The 25293-nt window shown below is 45.3% G+C and overlaps 1 protein-coding gene and 1 long non-coding RNA gene across 11 annotated transcripts in view; one reads left to right on the top strand and one right to left on the bottom strand.

Annotated features, from left to right (window-relative positions):
* Positions 1 to 25293, bottom strand: part of NRXN3 (neurexin 3) — a 1622069-nt gene that overhangs the window by 1251392 nt on the left and 345384 nt on the right. The gene's annotated exons all lie outside the window — the stretch shown is intronic.
* LOC140696979 (uncharacterized) lies at positions 21194 to 24915 on the top strand. Its single transcript, XR_012073767.1, has 5 exons — positions 21194 to 21353; positions 21459 to 21542; positions 23362 to 23502; positions 23996 to 24144; positions 24719 to 24915. It is a non-coding gene; the product is annotated as an uncharacterized lncRNA (long non-coding RNA).

The raw sequence follows: 25293 nt of genomic DNA, 5'->3' as shown, positions 1-25293 counted from the left end.
CTTCTTACAGGATAATGTGAATTTTGGGCTCTCGGCCATAGACTGCAAAGCCTTGACTAAGTCCTCTCCACTCCTTCCTGCCTCAGTTTCCCCACTGCTCAGATATTCCTGGTTCCAACAGTCAAGGCACTGCTAGTCCAGGTCAGGAAATGACAAGGGACTTGGAGGAAGTTGTATTGAACTTCTCTTATTAGCCTGAGGTACAGGAGCGTTTCCAGGCTACCAAAGCTCCCTGCTTCCCTCCAGTCCCCCGCCTCTGTGTACATGCTCATCATCTTCAGTTCCCCCCACCAAAATGAGATTTTTTTCTCTACTGGAGTCACAGGGTTAGGAGTATTTGTTCCACCTAGTGCTCAACAGCCTGATACTTCTCAGAGGCACACCTTGGCAGCCAGCAACTGGATAGCAGGCTGCAAAAGCCCCTTTGGAAAAATGGACACAGCAGTGTGGGCACACATGGAGGGAGAGGAGCCAAGATCTGGAAAAAAGAAAGCCCTGAGTGCAACTTTTGAAGATGGGTCTGGCAAACCACACACACACACTAAGGAGTGGCCTCGCAGATGAGCCACTAGAATTCCCGACTAGAAATCCCACGGAGTGAGCCAACTTGAATATGCAAAGCTTGGAATGTAAACTTCCCGAAACTAACTCCTTTCTTTCATAGGACTTCCTCCCCAACATCCAAACTCACCTCTTATCCTGGAGGTCTCATGAGCAGCTCAGACTCAACACACCCAAAAATGAATGCATCTGCCCTTCCTCTCCCATAACAGCACCACCACTCTCTCTGAACGCCCACGGTGGGATCAGGGCAGTGGAGAGAATATAGCCTTGGCTTCAAATCCCAGTTCTACCCCTCATTGGCTCACTGATCTCTGAGCCTTGGTTTCTTCATCTGCAAAGTGGGCATAATAATAACATTTCTCCCCAAGAGATACTGTGAGGAAACAATGTAAATCCACATGAAGGAGAAAATCCATGTGGAGCATGTAGCTCAATAACTGCCTATGGAAAGCATGCAATGAGAGGTAAACTCAAGTCCTGCTCCAACTACTATTACTATCATTATGATTATCTTCTAATGTATAAAACAGACGAGATGATCTCTGAAACCCATTTCTACTCTGAAGAGTCTACCCTTAAATTGTTTTCACACAGTTCTCCTCTGCCTACCATATCCAAAGCAAACATACTCCATATACATCTTTGCTCTCCCTTCATCTCTTTGCTCATGCTGTTCCCTTGCCCACATGATTTACACTAATTTCTGCCTAAATCCTATCAACTTTCCAAGGCTCAACTAAAATGTGACATCATCACAGGAACCTTCCCCTATCCCTCAGCTAGAAGTAATCTCACTCATCCCTGAACAGCTTCTGTAGAACCTTAAGGGAACATCACCTTGCTTATGGTATGGGTTTTCGAGGGCACTCATCTTCACTGCCCATTAGATGTAAGCTTCTTAAGGTCAAGCGCTGAGTCCACATCACCTTAATTTTCCCTTAGGGCCAATCAAATTCTCTGGACCCTAGGAGGAACCTATACACACTATTTGAATGAATGACTAAATGAGTGCAGAATCTCCTGTGCACCCTCTGGGTTATAAAGAAGAACTACCACCCAGGAGAAATGCACAGGCTGCCATGCTGGCCTGTTTCAGCAGCTTCCATGTTTTCTAACTATGTCAAATCAGGACTGAAGGTGGATTTCAGTCACCCATTTTTAAATAGCAATTCATTTGGTATAAGTTCACTAAAAACCTAAAAACCTTTTAAAACTCAGAAAAGAAGGAAGTTAAACACGAAAGCAGGGGGATGAAGCAGATGCTAATGGCACTGAGCCTACAATTCCAAGAACTCTCCTTGGTGAACATAAACTCCAAGTGCCCAGAAGGAAAACAACAACAGTGACAACAAAATCAACTCCCCAAAGTTGCAACCCATCTTTACAAGGTCAGTACCAAGTAAGTACAACCTTCAGCTGTCTGGTCAAGGTTGATGGAGTAGAATTTTTTTTTTCTAATTGTTCCAAATGGGTCAGTAGAGAATCGTTTCCACCATGGTGCCCCTACCTCTCTGAACAAGAGCTGTCTGGTACAGAGGAATGAAAGCCTTTACACTGGTGTGGCAGGAAGAGCTACACAGTAACTGAGCTTGAGTACCACTCATCATGGGGATCCTAGGCCTGTTCTTTGGCTCTAGATCTGAGGAAACAAGATGAGCGAATGCATGGTGTTCTGACGAGAGCACTGGACGAGGAATCATGAGACTTTGCGTGCTAGCTTTGCCCCTAGGTATCTGATTTTATAAGAGTTCCATGGCTTTTTTGAGTCTCTCTCTCTTTCCAACTGTAACATGAAGGGTTTGGGCTAGGCTGGTGAACTACTTGGCAATGTATGCTACAAATATACTTCTAAGAATACTTGGCCTCATCCCCAGAGATGGACCAATCAGCATAGGAGGCAACCCAGGCACCAGTGATTTTAAAGTTGAGAACCTCTAGGCTACATCACCATCCATTTCAGTTCTACCACTCTTTGATTCTATAGGAATCTTTCTAGAAATGAGGAAGGTTCCTTTTTCATCTGTGGGATACATCTGAGAGAAGAATCTGGCAGAGAACTAAGTGATCTATGTGAGTGGAAACACTAACAATGCATTTTTCGTCTCACAGTGCTCTACAGGCTGATATTCTTCACCGTAAGACAACTTCAAGCATTGTCCCCGTGCCTCTGTCCCTGGGCATCCCAGCTGCACCCAGATCCTATTAAAATAGGGCTTAGCCAAGAGACTGGGGCAGGAGTTGGCACCAGCAAACGGAATTCTCTCTGTGTGTCTGAGTGGTTCCCTCATGCTGAAGGCAGATGCTAATGATGTTGGGTTGCTGTCTGAGTGAGAATCTATTTTCCAGTGTCCTTTCCCTTTCAATTCCATATTCCAGAGATACATTATTAAACTGAGTTTCTTTATGGTGTAAGCTCATCACACTGATTAGCAAGTTTTGGCAGCTGGGATAGGATTTGTATCCCCACTACAAAGAAAACTGAGGCAATAACAATGTGTAGCAATATGTAACAGTAGTTGTTAGGGTGGTGTTGGGTTTGGCCTTGGCTTGTAGTGAGGGTTCGGGGTAGGGTTAGGGGTAGGTATAATTGTTAGTTTTATGTGTCACCTTGACTGGGTCATTTGCTCAAGCATTCTTCTAGGTATTTCTGTGATTTTGGATGACATTAACATTTAAATCAGTAGACTGAGTAAAGCAAACTGCCCTCCCTAATGTGGGTGGGCCTCATCTAGTCAGTTGAAGGCCTGAATAGAACAAAAAGGCCAACAACCCTCCCCCAAGTAAGAGAGAATCCTTCCTGCCTGATGGTCGTAGAACTAGGACATCATCTTTTCCTGTCTGCAGACTCTAACTGAAACATCCGTCTTTTCTGGCTATGTGGGTCTTCAGACTAGAACTACACCATTGGCTCTCCTGGGTCTTAGGCCTTCAGACGGGCTGCAACTACACCACCAGCTCTCCCGGGTCTCCAGCTTGCCCACTTACCCTGCAGATCCTGGACTTGCCAGCCCCATAATCGCATGAGCCAATTGCTTATAAGGAGTCTCCTTCTCTATCTATGCATTCCCTTGGGTTCTGTTTCTCTGGAGAACCCTGACTAATGCAGGGATAGGGTTGGGAATGGAGCTGGGGTGACAGTTTAGTATAGGGTTAGGATGGGTCTCGGGTAAGATTAAAGTTAAGGTTGGGAGTAGATTTGGGCAGAGGATTGGGGTTTGCTTTGGTCTAGGTTGTGATGTGGGATTGTTTCGGGAGGGTATAAATTGACGAGGGAGACAAAATAGCAAACATCTTTTTCCAACGTTATTATTGCTCATGTGACCTTGAAAAAGAGGTCATATGATTATTGATGACTACCAAGAACCAATGTTCTTCTTGACTCTCATTTGCTTTATGATAATGGTAATAGTGGTTTTTAACGATCAACTGTGTGTCACATGCTGTATTAGTTTTTTTGATTATTATCTCATTTACTCTTCTTAAAAACCCTCTCAGATACATATTACCCCATGCTTTTCACAACAATAAGAAACCGAGGGCACACAGAGATAAGGAGACTCCTAAGTGGAGCATGTGATGTTTGAACTCAACTCTTTCTGACTCCAAAGCTACTTTGTGCCAAAGCACTGGCTGGGGTGATAAAGAACTGGCAACACCCTCCCAGAGCACAAGAAACCAAGAAGGATGGAGCCCTTCCTCAGCAGAGGATCAGGACATGCCCCTGGCGCGTGGGTAGAGGTGGGAAGAGGGAGTTGCATTATCTTTGTTTCAGGGTAGCAGTGACACCTGTGTTCTCAGCCGGGACTCTGACTTAGAACTCCATTCCCTGAGCAAGGCTGGAGGCACAGTTTCCCTCCAGGACAGACCCTGTCCTCCCTCAGCCTCAGCAACATGCAGCCCCCCTGTCTATCTTCTGCTCTGTGACATCGTCAATGAGTTATTTCCCTCCTTCAGCGCAGCCCCATCTGGGACCTACCCAAAGATGCAATTCCTTTTATATTTTTCTTCTCTTTCAGAAGCCTCCTTCCAGAGACACATAAATGCCAGATTCATTATATCACTCTCAGGTAGAAGCCTGTGTTAAAGAGGCTTCGATCGATCTCTTAAATAAAGCTGGCAAAATATTGCACTCACTCTGGGCTTTCTGTTCCCTAACCTCGTCAGACCGGCTTTTCCTCCCAGCCCTGCCTGCTTTGCCAAGGGTCCCAGCATTCTCTCCCCTTGGCTCATAGCAAACAGAATTAGAAATTTGAACAGGTCCCTTTATCAGCAGAATTTTAACTCTCAGGAGGGAAAAGACAGGCTGCTCAATTCCTATTTCCTGCCAGGGAAGTTGAGAAAAAGTGAGATAGCCTACATCAGGTGAATCTGGAGAAAAGAGCTGCAGCTCTGACCCCAGGCAATGCTCACTCCTCCATGGAGAGGGGCCCTTCTGCCTCCTACAAGACCTCTAAGGTGCCTTACCTGCCCTTGACCCCTCTGCTCCTTGGCTCCTCCTCAATCCTTTTTCCTCACTGGTATTTTCAAAAATTGTTTTCACCTCCCCAGCTGGTTCTCCTGAAGTCTTTAGGCAGCTCTGAGGTCCTGTAAACAGCATCAGATTCAGGGATTTGAAAACCATGGTTCAAATCCCAGCTCTGCTCCCAACTGGTTAGGCCAGATTTTTCCCTTCTCTGGGCCTCAGCTCCATGGTCTGCACCTTTGGGTGGCATGGCCTTTAATGCACAAAGTCCCGGCTTCTGGAAGAAACTAAATGGAAGTTCCTGGAGCAACAGCAGACCTATAGTGTCTTTGGGCAAACAGTGTTTGGGACACCCTAGTGGAACCCCATGGCCCTCCTCCAAGCCATCTGAAACCCGTGTTCCAGTCTCCTTTCTGCTTCCTCTCCAGCCAGACCTCTGGAGAGACATTTAACCTGAGGAGAGCAAATGTGCTGTTTGGGAAATGAGATGAAATAGACAAGCCCTTGTGCTCCCTGGGATGGTCCCCTTGACCCTCCTGGCCGGCGACCCCGGCTCCGAGCTGTCTTTGACCTTTGACTTAACTTCCTAGAACAGCCCGGGGTGATGCCACTTCTGGAGCTGCCAGGAATCAGGTGCCCAGGCTACTCACATTGTGTATATTTATAACTTCTTGGGCCTTGACTGTGGGCCAAATGTTACATTCACAGCTAATTTCCTATTAATTAGGTGCTGCAGTTCCTCAGCTGAAAGAATAACGAGCCAGACAGGAGCCCTGAAGTTCAAAAATGCCATGGACTGTGATGCAAATAGAAGCTGGCTGGGGGTGGGGTGGGGTGTGGTGGGAAGGGCACCGAGCCAACGAAGGAAATGGGGGAGGAGGAGAAAATGTACTACTCTGAGGGCTGCTTCTGCAGTAATGAAACTACTACTTGTTGACCTTACAAAGCCTTTAGCAGACACTCTGCTGAGAATGTCTCTAACGTGTGCCTCTCAGGTCAGACGAGACTAAAGGAATGTGGAGGGTATAGTAAAAGGGTGGAAGGGGGGCTCTGCGGGCCTCTGAGCCAGTGTTTCTCCGTGGTGGTCTCCAGACCTTTGTGTCAGCATCCCCTGGTCCGACCTGAATCACGGTGGGGTGAAATCTGGGGAACTGCACTTCTAACACCGTCCCCTAGGTCATCCCTACAGATACTAGAGTTTAGGAAAATTGCCCCAGTGCTACTGGGGTTTCTGAGCTATAAGGAGCCAAAGGGTCTTGGCTAAAATTTATAAACATTTCTAAAACCCTTAGCTGTTTACCAAGTACCCTCCATGTACTCCCTCTTCTCTTTAGTTCTTACAGCCCACTATGAAGTAGAGGTTATCATTTTCCTATAAATGGACAGCTGAGACTCAAAAATTAGGTAGCTGGGCTAAGTCAAAGGTCCAGGAAATGGCAGAAGCAGGCTGGCTTATTCTAGGCACACTGAATACTGGGTCTGTTTGTTAAAGACATCTTTGATCAGTCTCACCAAATCATCGCAGGGAAACTCCTGCTAAACTTTGGAGTCTTCTGTTCAGGCCAATCAGTACATCCAGCTCTAGAAAGCTGGAGTTGATCTGATAAGCCAGGGGCTTGAGACAGTGACCAACCAAGGGATCAGCTTGTACCCGATCCAGTTCTAGAGTGTTAGGAACACAGCTATGGTACTAGACTCCTCTTTCCAAAACTAGACTCTACTCTACTTCCTACTTTAGAAGGTTTGGGCAAGGCAGTTTATTTCTCTGTGCCTCAGTTTCCCCATTGTATAATGGTGATAACACTGTGTTGCTGGGAGGATGGGGACAGCACACAGACTTTGTGCCTCCCACAGATTCTGGGGTCATCTATTGAGTCAACCATGGTGATTCAAGCCCCATCAACTCTGGATGTCTCATCCTGCTTCTCCTCAAAGGCTTAATCATCAGCCCAGATACTTTGCTTTTGCTCTGGGGATGTCTCATATGATGAAGACCAATTCTTTGACAAATGCTTGATAGGACATTTCCTCTTGCACTATGAATGTTCTTCTATGAATAATTAAATCAAACTGGTTACTGAAAGAAATGATCAAAACCCACAGTCGGAGGGGAACGGGAACTTAGTTCCAACAGTCTGACCAGACACTTCCCAATTCCTTTTGGGGCTCACAAGGATGAAGAGAGGAGCGCAGACCACACTGTGGAAGAGCTTTCACACTGGAAATGTAAAAGCAAGAGGCCCAGGGTGCCAGGCGTCAGACTCAAATTCAGAACAGACAGACATGAGGACTGACAAGGAAAGAAGACATCTAGGGTGGACTTTCTTTGCGAGTGTCCCCTGCAGGACCGATGCAGTGACACTGTGGTAGCAGAACAAGGAGATGGTAGGGTGGCTACGTCAGAGACCTAGGACGTGGCAGAGCAGGAAATAAATACAGGAGGTGCGACGTGGGAGAAGGACGTTCCACCCCCCACAGTGCAGAACAGGATCCCCTCATCCAAAGAGGGGCCTTTAGTTCTGTTCAGGAAGCCCCACGGGGTGCATTTTTCTCTGGAACCTAGATTATTACTCACCTTGCCTGGAATTCACTTAGGACGCACTGAACCCTTAGCCTGAAGTTTTTGCTCACGCTTGTTCGTGTGCTCATGCCCCTCGGGGGAAAATACTTCCTTAAGCAGAAAGCCTTCCTCTCACAGGTAATATCCCTTCCTCGCCAACCATGACGCAGTGAAACCTTGCTAACAGGCCCTAACTGGACTGCGCTAATGAAGTGGGCATTAAAGGACATTAAAGAATAAAAGCAGACTTATTACTGTCTAGCACAGAAAATGACTACGTGGAGGCCAGGGGCTAGCTGGAGGTCTTGGCAAACCTATAAATGTTTGCACAAGGAGATAAAAAGCCGATGTGACTAGGCTGGTAGGCTTGCAAGCAATTTGGTGACCTTTACTTTAGTCTTAGTTAACAAACTTCTCCTTCCCTACCTCCAACTTCCTGCCTCCACCATGTGGACCCTAGCCCACCAAGGAAGAGACTATGACAAATTCTACATAGATGAGGCCCTGTCATCCCGAAGACAGCTCTGCTCAAACTCCCCGAACAACGTGTGAGTGTGGGGGGGTATGGGGTGGGGAGGAGGGTACACAGTGCCCCTAATAGGCTGTGAGCGGAGCCATTTGGTTCCCCCTCTAAATGTGAACCTCCCTCATAGATGCCAGGAGGGGAAAAATGATTAGGTCCGAGGCTGAAAATGAGCACTAGGTTTTGGCGTCTAAAAGTATCCACAGCCCACATATTCTTTCCCCTGACAGTCTGTGTCTGCTCCTCCCATCTTTGGTTTCCATACAAATGTGACTGAGGAGGAATTCTCCTTTTGCATTTTTAGAGAGCAACATTCTGGGGTAGCTATTTTGTCACATTTCAAGAGGGAAAGTCTAATTAAGCTAGACCAAACCTCCCCACCTCCCCTCTGTCCCCAGCCCTAAACGGCAGAAACCTGCTAAACCAACACAATTCAGAGTTGCTAACTCCACAATTATTCCTCTGGGGAGCAGTTTGCTTTTTTATTTCATGCTTCTAAGTTCAGGTTGGCATCTTGTGATTTTTGTTTGTTTTTAAGATGACACCTTTGCAATAATTATCGGAGGCATTTTCCTAACCATATCTTTCTTGGGGAAGATTAACTGGGCCTCACTGGACCCCACAGAGAAAATGCTGGGGCTCAAATGCCATTGGCTTTTCACAGTCCTTTTCCAGTCACTGCAATCCTTGATCAGTTTACTCATCCTCATGTCTACTAGCCCTTCCTGCCTCCTGAAATCTGCAAGTCTTAGTAAACCCATTTCATGATCTGAAGAAATGAGGAAAGCCACTTCTCAAAGGTCTTAGTGCCTTTAGTACTGTGCTGGGCACATGGTCTTCACTGGATAAATAAGTATTGATTGATTTCTTAATTGGCCCACATTAGAATGCAAAGCCTTAGCTCTCTGGTGTGTTGAATCATATACTGTTTCCCAGGAAAAAAAAGAGAGAGAGAGAGAGAAATGACATAGTGACTCTGCTAGGAAGCTTTCTCTCAATTAACACCATCATCCTTCTAATCCACCTCAAAACATTAGATCTGTCTACCCATGAGCTGATTCAAACCTCTGCATGGAAGAGCATATTTATTCATCTAACAAACATTTGTGGGAGACCACTATGTGCCAGTAATGAGGGACAGTCGAAAGTGATAAAACATAATACAGAGGAGGTACTGTACATTCATCTAATAACCTCAAGAATGGGAATACAATTGCAGTAATGGTAAGCGCTCCAAAGTGCTACAAAGACATTCAACAAGGGAACTGGGACCCGGAGTCCAGGGAAAGTTACTTGGGAAAGCACCAGTCGAGTCAAGCCCGGAAGGATGAAAAGAGGCAATGCTGGGGAGAAGGGAGGAGCGCAGGGAGAGCAACTACCTTGGCTACAGACCCGCCTTCACGTCAGACTGCACGAGTCTCTCCTCCCATCCTCCATGACCCGTGAGACAGGGCCTCTTGCTTACCCTGGGGAAGTTCTGGCTCATCCTCCGTGAGCCAACTAACAAATGCAGGACCAAATCCCTCTGTCCTGCCCCCACTGCAGTTCTGCATGGGATTAGAGTGCCACAGAGAAACATCTCGTATTTGGTGCTACTTTATGGTTGGAAAGGTAACATGTGATTGTAGAAAATAACTTGGCCAGATAGGTTCAAATAAGAAAATTAAAATCCTCTGGTACCCAGAGGCAATCACTGAAAAATGTATGCTTCTTTAGAGAATTTTTTCTATTGATGGATATAGATACTTTACAAAAAGTTTATAGAAAGAAATACTCTGCATTTTCCCCCTTAAATACATTTATATCTATATTTATCTATTTAACTAGATCCATGTTATCAAATACTCTTCAAAAACACAGTTTTCAATGCCTGAAAAATATTCCTAATATTCCAAGTACCAGACAATGTAATTTAACTACGTATGTCATTCTTGTTTGGGCCATTAGGACGTTTTTAACCAGTCACCATTCTGAAAGATGAAGTGATAACTCTCTAGCATCTAAAACGTGATCATATTTCCTAAGGAAAACGTCTAAAGGCGGGTGAGCTGGGTCCCAACGCTGTGCTCCCCTCTCCGCTTGCATCAGCAGCCACACACGGTGAGTCCTTGCTCCACGGGGGTGAAGAGTGCTTTCTCCTGATGCCCCACTCTTCATCACCAGGATCCACTTTGGAGAACCCATTTGGGAAGGTCCCAAGCCGAGATCTAGGGGTTCTTCAGACAGCAGTGGACCAAAGTCGGGGTCACCAGGTCACATGAAAGCTGAAACCCTGGCCTGGGGCCCCTTGGCTCTTAGGCTGTCAATGCTCTGCTCACCAGGCCAGGAAGTTACAACTAGCATTTTTTGGATCCACGGGGCATTCCTTAAAATGAGGTGGACCTTATGTGTGATCTCAGAATGCATAGTTTTCAGGTGAGAATCTCCTTTCTTAATCTAGTTCCTAGCTTTTCCTCTGCCTACATATTTTTCCTCCAACTTTACCCTGAAGCTACACATTTGTTTCCAAGTGCAACAGATGTCAGCACGAGGAGGCGAGCAGTGTAAGTGTTTTACCTGGAGGTGGAAAATGATCACATTAGTTCCATGGTGACCCAGATAAAGACATAATGACAAGAATAGATAAATCTCATCTCATCCCTCCCCATAATGTCCTCTTAACTTTATTAATAATAATATTTCAAAAGCCTGACACTCACATGTAGAGACACTAACTGCTAGTTGCAAACTGATACAAACTTTGCTCTATTACCTTTCCTGTACAAAGATTATGAGAACTTAACTGCTTCATAAAGGTTTTGTGATTTAAAAGAAATATTTATGGGTTTTATAATTTCAAAAAATTTGCAGCTCCAATAATCAAGCTAATCTCTGAAAATACTGTCCCTATACATATCTGCCTTACCTCTCTGCTTAGACTCCAGGGCAGCTTAGGGGAAATGGCTCCATTTAATCTTTTCTTCTTAAATCTCCCCTGCCCAAATGAGTAAGTTGAATGCTCTGCACATAACAGGTACCCATCCTACGCCCCAAAACTGTGTGTAGGTACCACTGGTAGTCAGGAATTCATGTGTGTACATATATACATAACTACCTACCTACATACATATATATATATACACAAATAGACAAATACAGAAACACACACACCACACCCAAGTGAAGTCCTCGCTACCAACGGTACTAAAAGCCTACAGCGGGTCAGTTTCCCTTGGTCACCAATGCAGACCCCAATGCAGGTCACTGTTGTGATAGTGTTCTGGCTTCAATACAGTGGGATGAAGCAGGTTCCCGTTCACCAGTCTCTAGAACTGTTCCCCCTGATGCACTCTCCGCTTCTTCATTGTGCTTTACCACTACTGTTTTTGGAGCCCACACCTCCCAGCGGAATCTACCAGTCTTCACTGCCAGAGAGCCTTTGCCTTCAAAGAAGAAGAAAATTCTCTCTGTGTCCCATCCTCAGAAAGAAGATAAGAACTGGCTGCTGAAAGGGAGAGCTGGATTGATGGAAAGAGAACACTTCCTAAACCAAAATAAAAAGTGGGACTGGAGTCTCAGGAGATAGCTAGAGCCCGAGAATGCATCCAGATCCTTTGTGAACTAGCTGTGTGACCTCGGACATGTGACTGGATCTCTAAGTCCCAGCCATCCATCTCTGAAATGAGGACAAAAATAAAAACCTCCCCCAAAGCTTGTGGTAAGAGTCGACGAGACTCCGTGTAAAGAGTTTGGCAATGGTCCAGCACAGAGCTAGCACCCAATAAACGTCAGCTGCACTTGTTACCATTATTACTATTACTATCATTATTAATTATTACTTGGAAAGTAATACGGTGCCAAGGTTAGGATCATAGTGCTCCGTTGCACTGCCTGGGTTCAAATCCCAGCTCCTCCATTCATTAGCTGTGCAACCTGGGGCAAGTTTCTTTGTCTCTCTGTGCTTCACCCACAACATAGAAATCAAATTTATCTTTCTCATAAAGTTCTGAGTTGAAATCAAGTAGGCCAAGTAAAAAGCTTGGCATGGTGCCTAGCATGTAGAAAACTTTCAAAATATATAAAACACCATTATTATTGTTATTAATCATACTATTATCATTACTACCAGAAAGACTTTCTTAAGGTGTGCACCTGGAATAAAAGTTGTAGGAAAAGGCTTTTCTCTGAAGCCCTTTACCTTCTTGTTCCTCCCGCACTTGCCTTACTTCCTTGCAAGGTATATGCTGACATCTGTCTCCAAGCCTGCGTGGAGTTTCTTGCCCCACCTGCCTACAGGTTTCAGTACGAAAAGGGGAGATCCAGTTCCTAAGCTCAGGGACCTTCCACATCTCTCCAAGGAGCACGTGCACTTGGGCTAGAACTGTGAGGATGCGGTCACCCTTCTACCACCTCCAGAAACTACTCTCAGATTCCTCATTTCTAAGGGAAGGGTGTGGAACAGGGAACTGAAGGCAAATGGTTTGGGACCCTCTATGAGATCTGGTAGCCCAAATGCATCAACATGAATGATTCATTTCATTGTATTCTAATAATGTTAGAATACAACATTATTTCTAACACATGAAGGCCTCCAGAAACACAGCAGAACCCAAATGTATCAGTGTCGTACAAATACCTCCAAGCCCTTCCAGACGAATGTATTTCTGTGCCCTTGTCCAGACTTTCGTACCAGAGCCATAAAAATTTCACCTTTGCAGTGAATACTCACACTGATTCCAATCCAGATATGTAACATCAAAGCAGGAAACCCCTTAGCTAACAGGAAACTCAGATTCAGGGTGGAAATTCTAAGTCTCTGTTGCACATGTGTTATTGTGACAATCCAAGAGTTTTTTTTTTTTTAACAAATTCATTTTCACAGACATTTATTGAGCCTCTCCTCTGGGCCAATCAGTCCTGTGCTGGTTGGTTGGGATGCCAACATTATTAAAATGAGTTCCTGGCTTCAAGGAGCTCACAGTTGGCCTAGTGGTAGAGCTAGAGGCATAAATAAATAAGGACAATGCAATGTGACAGTGAAACCATGAGAGGAGTGAGATGCCCGGCAGCCTGAGCGCATTTGCGAACGCTTCCAGGAGGAGCTGTTTGCAGTGCATCTTCCTGGACCGAGGGAGTTGGTCAGGCCAAGGAGGGCAGTGTGGGCAGCTTGGAGAGCACGCTCCAGGAAGAGAAAAGGAGATGAACAACAGTGCAGAGAAGGAGAGCCTGGTGCGTGTGGGCAGAGCAGAAAGTTCAAGACGGGGAGCGGTGCAAGCTGAGTCTGGACGGGCAGGCAGGAGCCAGACCACGGAGTGCCCTATAGGCTGAGGAACGTGGACAACACCCCAGGCAATGGTAGGCTGCAATGGCTTCAAGCAAGGGGCTGCCATGGTTGTCTCTGCATCTCAAGAAGATCACTGTGGGGGCTGCTGCACAAGATGGTTTTGAGGGGACTGATAGTAAGACCAGTTACAAGGCTGCAGCTGGAGCCCAGGCAAGAGATCATTTGAGCCTGATTCCTGACCAGTCCTTTTTTTCTTGTTTAAATAAGATCCTTGCCTTTAGTCATCAAAGCACTCTTCGCTCATTTACTAGAATCACTAGGCCCATCCTAGTTCATACTGACCCAAACTCCACTGAAGAAAAGTTCCACACTTCACAAGACCGCAGGCATCTCTGAACCAGGCTAATTTGCAAAGGCTGCAATAGTACAATTTCCCTACCAGACTCTTGGTCCTGGCCACAGGCAAGCAGACGGAAGTGACAGCTCGCATCTGGATCTATGTGCCTCCAAGTGGGTGTAATTCAGCACTGGAGCCAAAGCCGATGCCTTGCATTAGTTATTACTGTAAGATGGTAATTCGGTGATAAAATACAATATTGTCACTTTCAATATGTACTAAAAGTGATTTACCAGAGCTCCTGGGAACTACTTAGATGACTATCTGATTACAATACACGGGATAAATCACCCTTGTTTGAGGGTTAAATTATCCCATTTGACAACTCTAGATCAATCTGACAGTTAAAGTCAGGGTCCCCATCTTCCCTCCCAAACTTATACTGAGTTTGTCCTGGTTGTCATGGGTGAAAAAGCAAAACAGTAGATAGACCCTCTTCTTTTCCCACCATAGCAATTTCTCATCCTTCATTCAGGGTCCAACTGAAGCCCCAGGTCCTCTGTGACATCATCTCTAAAAACACTAACCCACTCCACAGGGTGTCAGCCTTCATGGTAAATATCTGTAGCCTAAACACAGCACTCTGTCAGACAGTAAGGTCTAGAGAGATAGTCTCCAAATATGGCTGCCATGATGGTTAATTTTATATGTCAACTGGTCTAAGGGATGCCCAGACAGCTGGTAAAACATTACTTTTAGGTGTGTCTCTGAGGGTATTTCCAGAAGAGAATTAACATTTGATTCAGTAAACTGAGTAAAGAGAACAGCCCTCACCAATGTGGGAGGGCTTCATCCAGTCCACTGAGGGCCTGGATACAACAAAAAGACGGTGGAAGGGCAAATCCACTCTCTCTGCTTGAGCTGAGACCTCCATCTTCTTCTGCTCTTGGACATTGGTTCTAGGGTTTTCAGACTCAGATCAGGACATACACCATCAGCCTTACCCCATCCCATCCCCCAATTTTCGGGGTTTCAGACTTAGACTGAATTACACCACCAGGTTTCCTGGTTTTCCACCTTGTAAATGGCAGATTGTGGGACTTCTCAGTTTTTATAACCACATGAGCCAAGTCTCTCTCCCTCTCTCTCTCTCTCTCTTTCTCTCTCTCTCTCTCTCTCTCTCTCTCTCTATATATATATATATATATATATGTACACACACACACACGTGTATATATCTTATTGGTTTTGTTTCTCTGGAGAACCCTAATACAGCTGCCAATAATTCCTCCCCTTCCAATATACACATGCCACTCTGTCCAATGAGACTCAGAGTCTGACTCTTATCCCTTTGAAGCTGGTCTGGCCATGTAATTTGCTTTATCTGTAGAAGTGACAGTGTGCCAACTCTAGGCCTGAGGATTAAAAAGGCAGCTTCAGTTTGGGGGCTTTTGGAGTCCAGTTGCCATATAAGAAGCTTGATCTGGACTACTGATAAGAAGCATGTGAAGGAGGACCACTGCCTCCCTGGACATCCCTTCTTGGACCTCTGCTAAGCTCCCAGCTAAATGCAACCACATGAGAGACCAGGCTGCCATTACGTGCAACATAACTGGTTTGTTCACCCAGTCCACCTACAAAACTATGAGAAATAATACATTATCATTGTTCAAAGACACTGATTTTTGCCGTAGTTTATTATTAAACACCACAGACTGAAACTATTTTCTCCCCAACAAAACTGAAAGCTCTTCATGGATATATTATAACTGGTAGAGAATAGGTGCTTTTTGCATGATGGGCATTTTACACACATGATGTCATTTAATCCACATGAGAGTTATACAAACTAAGCACTATTACCCCATGTGACAAATGGGAAACTGAGGCTTAGGGAGGTTAAGTAACTTGCCCCAAGTCACAGAGCCAGCACTCAAGTCCGTCCGTCTCTAAGGCCTGGGTGCTTAACCACTCTTCTACACTGGAATGCATGCTTGAGAACTAAGTGGGCAGACACCTTAAAATCACATGTTTATGGGAACAGCTGGAAAAGTAAGCTGTTTCAGCTTTAGAGTCAAACAGCACTGGAACTAAATCCCGTCTCCAGCCTATCAGCCTCGCCGTGCTCTCCTCCTGCACACTCAGCATGGCAAGATGTTCACATTAATCCAAAGAGCAGGACTTCCCCGTTACACACTGTATTTTCTACTCTTTGGTGAGTATGTGGTTTTTCATCGTTTTCTCCTTAATCTTCCATTCTTGGATGCTATGATTTGTTTCCTTTATTACTTACATGCAAATGGTTTCAATAGCATGTCCTCAGACAAATTACTGATCTTCCCTGATATTTATTGTTCTGGGTCATAAAATGGACCCTATTATTCCTTTTCTTGCAGGGTCATGGGGAGGATTAGATAAAATAATATTACAACCAAAGCCCCAGGCACATGGCAGGCACTTACTAAATTGCATTGGTGTTGGTGTTAATATTATCAGGCTGTTGCTGATTTGGGGCCTATCAGGTTGAAGCTGCCTATTTTACTAGGAAGGAAAATACACCAAGAATTGTCAAAACATTTTCGGCAGCCAACTTGCCCATTTAAAAAGGTAGAAAGTGAAGAGAAAACTTTTCCAGGTGACCAGAAAACATGTATCAGATCCAGGTCCAAAGGTCAGGACAGAGCTTTTTGCTCACCATGCCCTCACAATCACACACACAATTCTTGGATGTCAACAAAAAGCATGTACTGAGGCCTCGGTGCGATCACATTCTACTACTGCCTTACACAATTTGCTGCCTCCCCTTAGCTTGACACCATCACCTCCAGAAAAGGCACACATCCCAAAAGGATAAGCCACTGACCTCAAACACTGCAGTAGGTGCTACTGGTGCATCTTCCAGATCCTTTTATCTGGCAGGTGCTCCCATCCCCCGCCTGCTGCAGGGGTTGGCTGTAACTAGCTCACCCCTGCATTCTTCTTGGAGGATTGTCTTTAGCCTATGGGAACCACCTCATCTGGAGATGCCAGGGAGGTTACATCCAAGGCCAATGACCACTGATTCAGGGGAATAAAAGCTCAGTCCCCTTGTTTTCAATGCAGAACAAGCTCTGTGGTACAAATCGTACACCACAGCTCCCCCATGGGTCAGGCTGAGACCAGGCTGCAGCTATATAACATCTTTGCTTGGCTTCTTTCCCTGCCCCACCCTGCCTCCCTCATTTCTTTACAGGTTTCTCCCAGGAGCACTCCCTCAATAAATCACAGACACAGGAACCCCCATCTCAGGCTCTGATTCTAGGAAGCCTGACTCAAGATAATCACTTTGATGCCTTCAAGCAAAGAGAGGGGGGAAAATGCCTTTCATCTCTTAAGAGGTTTCCTGTCCCCATATCAAAGATTTTGGTTTAAATATTAGGTTAAAAACTAAAAGTGGTCAAGCAAAGTAAAGAAAATGAGAGACTTCCTGTGATAACTTGAGAGTCAGAGAACCACAGCAGGCCATGCTGCTGACTTCCCAGCCTCACCAGCACTCTGAAGAGTAACAGCCAACAGAGGAGATCATTTCCAAATGAAACTACAGGGAATACAGTTCAAGAGAAAGGGAAGGCAGAATTAATGCTGGCTGATCATACCAGGAAACCACAGGCCTGGTCTATGGAGTCTGCAGAACGGTGATTAAGAGCACAAGCTCTCAAGTCAGACGATGTGGGTTTAAACCCTCAAGACCTTGGGAAATTTACTTAACATGTCTGCTTAGCTTCCCCATGTAAATCTAAGGATAATAATGACACATCTTTCTAGGGTATCATTATAAAGTATGAACTAACACATGTCTGGCACATAGCAAATGCCCACCTTTGTCTTGGGCCACGTAGGCTAGGTTATTCAGATGCAAAAACACCTCCAAAATCTCGGTGTCTCAACACCCCAAAAGGTATTCTCCCTCACACTACATTGGCCAAGGGTAGGGAGGTCAGGCATACTGAATAGCCAGCATCCCAAATGTTAAGGTGACTGTGCCAAAAGTCACATAGCAGCAATTAAATGCTCTGATCGAGAAGATACAGGCTTCATTTTGACCCATAACTCATCGGCTGGGTTTAGTCACATGGCACCACCCTACAACAAGCGATCTAGGAAGTGTCACCCTACTACGACCCAAATGAGAACTGGCCATCTGTGAGCAGTACTGATACCCTTCTACACTGTGCTCAGCAACTACGTATCTTTTCCATTATTTCATGACCATCCTGGCATGTATGGATTAGTTTAGCCCTACTCGAAAATTAAGAAATTGAGGAATAGAGGGATTAAGTAACTTCCTTCATGCCATACCACTAGCAATTATAAGGGTTGTTTCCTAAATGGAAGCAAAATCGTAGGCACACAGAATCTCAGAGTTGGAAAAGGACATTTGAGGTCCATGAAATCCAACCTCTCATCCAAAGTGGTAATCGTAGGGGTCATCCCTGAGGAAAAAAAAAAACCTAGCAGGCTTCCTGGCCCCATGCTTGGAGCAACTGCTCTGGTGGACCTTGATATTATATACATGTATATGTATAGCCAATTTAGGGGCATCCCCAACATCAGATGAGGTGCTCTGGGCCTGTACGCTTCTGGGGACTACCATGCCTTGACATTTTGAATTGTAAAATCCTACAGGATGGGCACTAACGATGTACAGATCATAACAGGGCCAGGCTTTCCATGAATTGTCTCAAAGCCTCACAGTAACTTTGCAGACAAGTATTATTATCTTCATTTTACTGATCAAGGTCATGAGGTGAGAGATTTAATTTACTTCCAAAGATGATACAGCCAGTCAGGGGCAGAGCAGGGATTCCAACACAAGTGGCTCTGATCCAATGACTGTGCTGCAGGAAGGGAGGGGTCCACTTAACCAGAACATCTCCATTTTTCTGTGGTCTGGTACAACTGTGCAAAAAAATATGAAATCCAAGAAGAGAAGAGAGAGAAAGAATCATTCATAACAAGTTAATTTCAGTCATTCATTATCAACATGCTTAGTGTCATGAAGTCATGTGTTGAGTTGAGAGAAAAACTTGCAACTTGTTGAGTCTCTAGACTAAAGCTTAATGACAAGGAGGAAAAAGCTGAAACTGATATTAACTTTTCAACTGTGGGCCAAGCTTATAGCTAATTTTTACCTAATATTACTTCATTTAATTTTCACAATTTCTTCATGAAGTAGCTCTTTATATTATCCCCATTTACAAATTAGGAAATCTGGACTCGACAAGATTAAGTGAACTATCCAAAGTCATATAGGTAGATAGTGTAAGCTTTCCCTACCAAGTTCCTTTCCCAGGGCCAAGGGAAGGAAGCCACAGACAAGTAGTACCCATGGCAGGAGACCCTGACTCCCCTTCTAGTAGCCCCTGTATAATACACCTCAAGACTGTGTCTAGTGGAATTATAATCATCTCCAAATGAGGCCTCTTTCTTCGTCCTTACAGAGAGGCCACCAGAAATTCACATCTTTCCATCAAGGAGGTTTCTCTTCATCAACTGAAACCTCAAGACTTTTCTCTTGACTTGAATCCAGTGTTCCAATGCAGCCCTCCTGACATTAGCTGCTCCCACTCATGTATCTTCCCATATGTAAACCCAACCGACACCATCTGTAGGACCAAAGATGTTCTGGGTCCCTCTGATCTAAATAAGAGCCCTGACTCAGGAGTGAAGGAATTAACAGGGCCATTGAAAAAGCCAGTTTCTGTGTTACAGTCTCTTTGGCCATTTGTTCCTATTCTCCATGCCACTGAGCCACTGCGGTGAACTGCTGAGACTACAGCTCACACACTGATCGGTAAGAAGAGCAGTAAGAGGTGTGAGTCTTGTAGATGCTGTCGTCCCTGGAGACAAAACACTGTCTGAAGGAGCTAAGATGTAAGTCGTCACTTGAGAAGTTTCCAGTGAAGGATGTCATCACCTTTCTCCAGGGTAAATGGAATTTCCTTGAGGAGCTACAGGTTACCCTCTCTCAATCCATCCTTACACCAACTGACCTAAGATAATCAGTGTAACTTCTTTCCTGGGCACAGTGATTGTTCCAGGAAGTAGCAGGCAACTTTATAGGGTCAAGAAAAGCAGATTCTTTTTCTGATTATTCAGGAAAGAAGCTCTAATATCACTCACCCCAACCACCAGATAGAAACTAAGCAGAGTGAAGTTTGGACCTGCGGCATTAATCCTGTGATCATAAGGCAAAAAGATAACAGAACGAAGCTGAGAGATGAGAGCACAAAGCTTGGTAACGTTGCACGAGGCTGTGCATCAAGCTGTGCCTCCATCCAGAACAACGCTTAGACTCTCTCCCTTACTGGCGCCACTAAAATTCTCTGTGGTAGCCCTTCAGGTTGGCCCAGTCACTTACAGACAAGGTAGTCCTGATAGAGTATCATCAGTGAAAAAGGTCTCCAGGACACAGCATCTGGTCGAAACAGTAGAAACTGAGGTCCCCCTGCCCAACAGTCTCCCTCCTCTGTGTGCCACTTCATCTATCGCCTTTCAGCCTCACGACCAGAACTGGCTCTGGGAAAATCAGGAAGCAAGCTCAACGGTGACACTGATATTTAAACTTAACGTGAGTGCTATTTTGTGGTATTTCTCATCAAAATTGTAAAATTTTGTCATTTGAAAAACATGCTTTTTTAAACTTAACAAATTTACATTCACATATAATTTCAAATAATTATCTATTGTAGAATATTTGAATTATAAAGTCGGTTTGCTACAAAAATAAAAAGAAGAAGAAGAAGCAGCAAGCTCAAATAATCCCAAATACCCTCTGCCTCCTTAGGCTCTGCCTTCTCCCACCTCAGGTGCCAAATGTTTGAATGGTAAATATAAAACCAAGGAGTCACAGGACTTTTGTCCCTTTGCAGGAATAGCTGAATTTGATAACAGGGAGAGGACAATGTTCAAATCAAAGGAAGGGCAAAGGCTCATTTCAGGAGAGGGTGAGTCTACAAACAGCATAGATGATCAGGTCATCCCTGACCACACTTCTCTCTCTGCTCTCATGGTGTCTTGACCTGTTAGCTCTGTGATTTTAGGCAAGGCACTTAATGACCTGGTGTCCCGGTTTCCTTGCTTGTTAAATAGGGCTAAGAGTCTCACAGAGTTGTGACAATGCAACACCTTAATCATGCAGAGCACACAGAATGGCACCTGGTGTAGAGTAAGCACCATCTATGTAGCTCCTGTTCTCATTATCCTTAGGATGGACATTACCATCCAGATTGTATATTCCTGGGTGGTAGACGCTATGATTTACTTTTCTGCATATTTATGGCAATCAGCCCAATGTCCAGCTCCAAAAGTATTTACTGAATGGTCCTTGGCAGGGGTCCTTTAAAGAGATTCGTGTATGTATGTTTCCCATGGTGTCAAGAATGGGTCTCTAATAATGGAATTTCAAGCCCTGAAGTAGGGCATTGTGGGAGAGACTCTTTGATTCTCAGCAGATCCTCACTGGGATAGTTTCTATTAATAGCTGAGAAACAAACAAGTCAGTTGGGACAACCTTTTAGGAACAGCTCTCAGACTGAGATGGAAGCCTCATCCCACTCTACCAGAAACCTCCACCTTCAACCCAACTTATGACTTTGGCTTAAGGTGATTCTTCACTCCTCTAGCATGCAGAAGTGGAGACCCACTAGGAACTCTTCCTGTCTTGAGAACTGTCACACTCATGAGAATTTTCTGATGGTTGTCTTGCAGCATCCTAAAACCAGCTCCTCAGAGGCACCAGCAGGACAGGCTTGTTCTTCCGTCCCTAGGCTGCCATCGGACCAGTGGAGAGTTGTAAGCTGTCAGTTAGGTGTTTCTGCTTTCAGAGGGAAAGAACCCTGGGCAAAGATACTGTAAAAGAAAATTTGTTGCAAGGCAAATGAGAGGAGGAAGGCAGTTCAGATGGAGAAAGAGATTCCCCATCAAAAAGAAAGGGTTTTCATGTGCTAAATTTCTGTGGCATGCAGACTCCCTAGTCCCATACGGTGTTGACAATTGCCTCTATTACCTTCTTGTTCTGCATATGCTTGGGAGATCAGAAGCATAAACAGGTAATTCAATTGGGTAAGTAAATTGCCTCTCCTCCCTGCCAGGCTGTTAAGCATTACACAGGCTTAGATCAGGTTTCCCGGAGGCTGGCTAAATGAGGATGGTGAAATGAGACCTCAGAGGAGGGGATACCATCTCCCTCAAGACATGAGAAGACCCGGGGATGGTCTTCCCTGCAGAAACAAGCACCCTGGCTGATGTGTACTTGTTGATAAAATGGGAAAGGGTGACTTCAGACACATGGTAGCTGGAGGCAAAAGGACCTAGTTCTTTTCCATAAATATTCCTAGAAATACCAACCCATGCCTATCTTATAAACGGGAGGGGTTGAGGAACTCAGGGCCTAAATATTTCACTAAATTTCACCTAGCTTATTACCTCATTCCTCATTTGTTCAACAACCACTTGTTGAGTACTCTTTATGCCATGCACAGTGAGGCAGTAATTATAAGAGTCCAGTGAGGGATGAGGCAGCATTGGAACACTGGGGATGAACAGGATGGTGCGGGTTTAAGAGGGATTTGGAAACAAAATCAATAGGACTTAGTTGACTGATGGGATGTGTAAGGGTAGCACAGAGAGGCTAAACAGGAGGAAAAAAGAGAGGCAAAGACGTGGAAGCTAAGGTGATTGCAACTGTAACGTGTGGCAGCATTCACAGAGGAAAGGGGCACGGGTGGAGGAAAGCTCGGAGGATGACTGCAATGTGGGGCTCCAAGAGTCAACACCCAGGACTCCTGATGCCCGTCTGAATTCTGGCTGTAATTCCACCAGCCGTCAAGTCACCTCTGCAGCCCTTTGCACCTGCTAGATCTAATTTGACTCAAATACAGGTAGAAATGGCCTTCCAAAGCACAACATGGGTTTCTCTACTGTAAAATAATTCTATCTGAGGAAGGAATAGAAGAACAACTCTGTTGGGGGCTTACTAGTCATCAGGCAGGCTGTTGCTGCTTTCTGGTTTGATCTTCACAAATCTGGAAGGAACTCTCACCTCCACTTTACAGACAAGGCTCAGAAATTACAGTAATTTGTAAAAGCAAGCTTGTGACTCCTGATTCCTCCTAGGACAGTACTCTTTCTCATTACCCATGGCGTTGCCCTGAGGAAGGAAAAAACACAGGAGCTCTGTGTTTTGGAGGGCCAAACACTGAGCTTCCTGCTCATGACTTCAGCATAAAGCCCCAGATGCATAAGCCCCTTGAGTAAACCTAGGCGTTGGTTAGTAGACAGCTGATGAAACAACAAATGTTGTGTCCTCCTAGGACCATCAACAGGCTCCCAAGCCCCAAGACCCTCTCGCTGTTTCCTTACATCCTGCTTTACCCCTGAGCAGCCGGTGACCTTTAAGACCCAACTTACACTGGAGCGGGTGGCCAGAGCCAACATCAATGGACCCTTAGCTCACAGGGTCTGCACAGTAACCAGAGCAGAGATGGGGAATCTTGGGAACAACCAGGGGAAGGACCACCACCCATTTCCACCAATACGACCCATCCTACTGGGTGTACTTATTTTTGCCTCATGGTTCTAACACCCTCCCCCAACCCTGCCGGAATCCAAGAGGAAGCTGACATGCAGCAACACGGTGGCTCCAGGCTGAGACGGCACTGGTAGGAAGCTGTACCTGGCAAAAGCAGAGCTGCAGAGCTGGTACCCTAAGTCCTGACCCCGACCCTCCCCAGTGGCCACCACTGCTCATGCTGTGAGTATTTCTGCTCCCCTTGCCTCTCTAAATCCTCAGCTAGAGGATGCTGCCAAGCACTCACCCCTGTACTCCCACCCTGATTTTCCTCTGGGGAATTGGCCTCTCTGCTGGTTTCAGCTGTGCACTCTGGGGGAAGGCGCTGAACGGCCTGGTAGCCCCTGTCTTTCCCCCATCACAGCTGGGTCCAGTGAGAGAAAGTGAGCTCAGGAACCGTGTGAGGGGCCTGAAACTCCTGCAGTCGTCCCACTGCCAGGAGGGGAGGGGGCCAGCAGCTGCTGGGTAGGGGGGTCCAGGGGAAAATGAGCAGGTCTTGAGGATAAAGCCAACAGAGGAAGGGACAAGAACAGATGAGAAAATTTCAGATTTTGGTGACAGTATCTGATTTTCTCAATTCCATGAGTCAATAAACCCTCCTTTTTGTTTCAGCCGGTTTGGCCTGAGCTTCTTTGTCATCTGCTCGAGGTCCACCTTAATTTCTCCTCCTCTACAGGCCCTCCCTAAGCAACCTTTTCAACCTTTAACACATCTTATAAAAGAATCTTTTCTGAATGTGTGGTGCTGTGGAAACAAACCCATACTTCAAAGTAAACAGAGTTTCAATTATGACTCGCCGACTCGCTAGCTGTGCAATCTTAGAAGGTACTTAAAACATAAGTCTCAGTTTCCTCATTCATGAAATGGGGTAAAACTCGTTTCCCTCCCAAGAGAAATAAATGAGACAATGAAACAACACGTGCTATGTGGGTAGCAGAGGGGACTTCTTGGGGGAAGGCACCCCTGCGGTTGACTCCCAAGTACACAAGAACTCTACACCCTACACATAGCAGATGTTAAGTCAATATTTCTGGGCAGGCTGAGTGAATGAATGTGTCCCTTCCCCAGCTCCAGGTCAGAACCTGGGAATATCAGTTGAGCCAAGTTGACCCAGCATGTAAAGCATCTGTCCACAATCCACTTGGCTCCCAGCCAGGCTCCCAGCCCTGGCAGTTGCAGGAATTCATCAGCATACCCAGAATCCCCCTCCCCGTCCCCAGCACAGGCAATTCAAGCTCCAGGCAGCCTGTGCTGTTTTTATGTAAACTGTGACCAGTGACAAACACACTGAGCTGAGGAGAAAGTGATCAGCAATAATAGAATATTTTAGTAGCCAAGAAAATAATAGAATATTACATTAAGCAGGATGAAGAGGGAGACTATGCTTTTCCTGTTTCAGTTTTAAATAGGGAGAGAGAACGTCAGTAAAGCACCCCATGGCTACAAAGGAGCAGCCCAGCCTAAGGAATGGAGAAGGACCACCCAGTTACCTGCTTTATCACCTCCCCAAGGGCAAACGTTCAACCAGCCTTCCACGGATGACTCAATCACCTGCCCTTTGCTAATTTTACCTCCTGGGACTCAGAGAGAGCAGGACTGATCATGTGTCTACTTTCTTCCATATTTGCAGTATTGGGTATGACGTTGGTGGGAGAGGGAGTTGAAATAAATGCTTCAATTACAAATCACAGTTACTTTTACATTTCAGTCATCTGTAGGCCATGTCACTGCAGAACCAAAAAGACGACCTTTGGATGAAGGATCATCTTTTGTCATTTTTTTATCTCTAATGATGCTAACCTGCATTAAGTCTGTCATAGAATCTGCCTGAAATTCTCCTGGAACCAGGTGGTTAGTAAGTGAGAGAGAAAAAGAGAGAGAAATGGATAGATAAATGCATGGATGGATGAATGGATAGATAGATGAGGGGGCAGGCTCTGTGTTTGTCTCTCTGTCCAATAATTCCACTTGAGG

The sequence above is a fragment of the Vicugna pacos genome, chromosome 6, assembly GCF_048564905.1.
Source record: "Vicugna pacos chromosome 6, VicPac4, whole genome shotgun sequence".
NCBI classification, from domain to species: Eukaryota; Metazoa; Chordata; class Mammalia; order Artiodactyla; family Camelidae; genus Vicugna; species Vicugna pacos.
The sequence above is the reverse complement of the archived record's forward strand: the minus strand, read 5'-3'. Positions and strand labels throughout refer to the sequence as shown.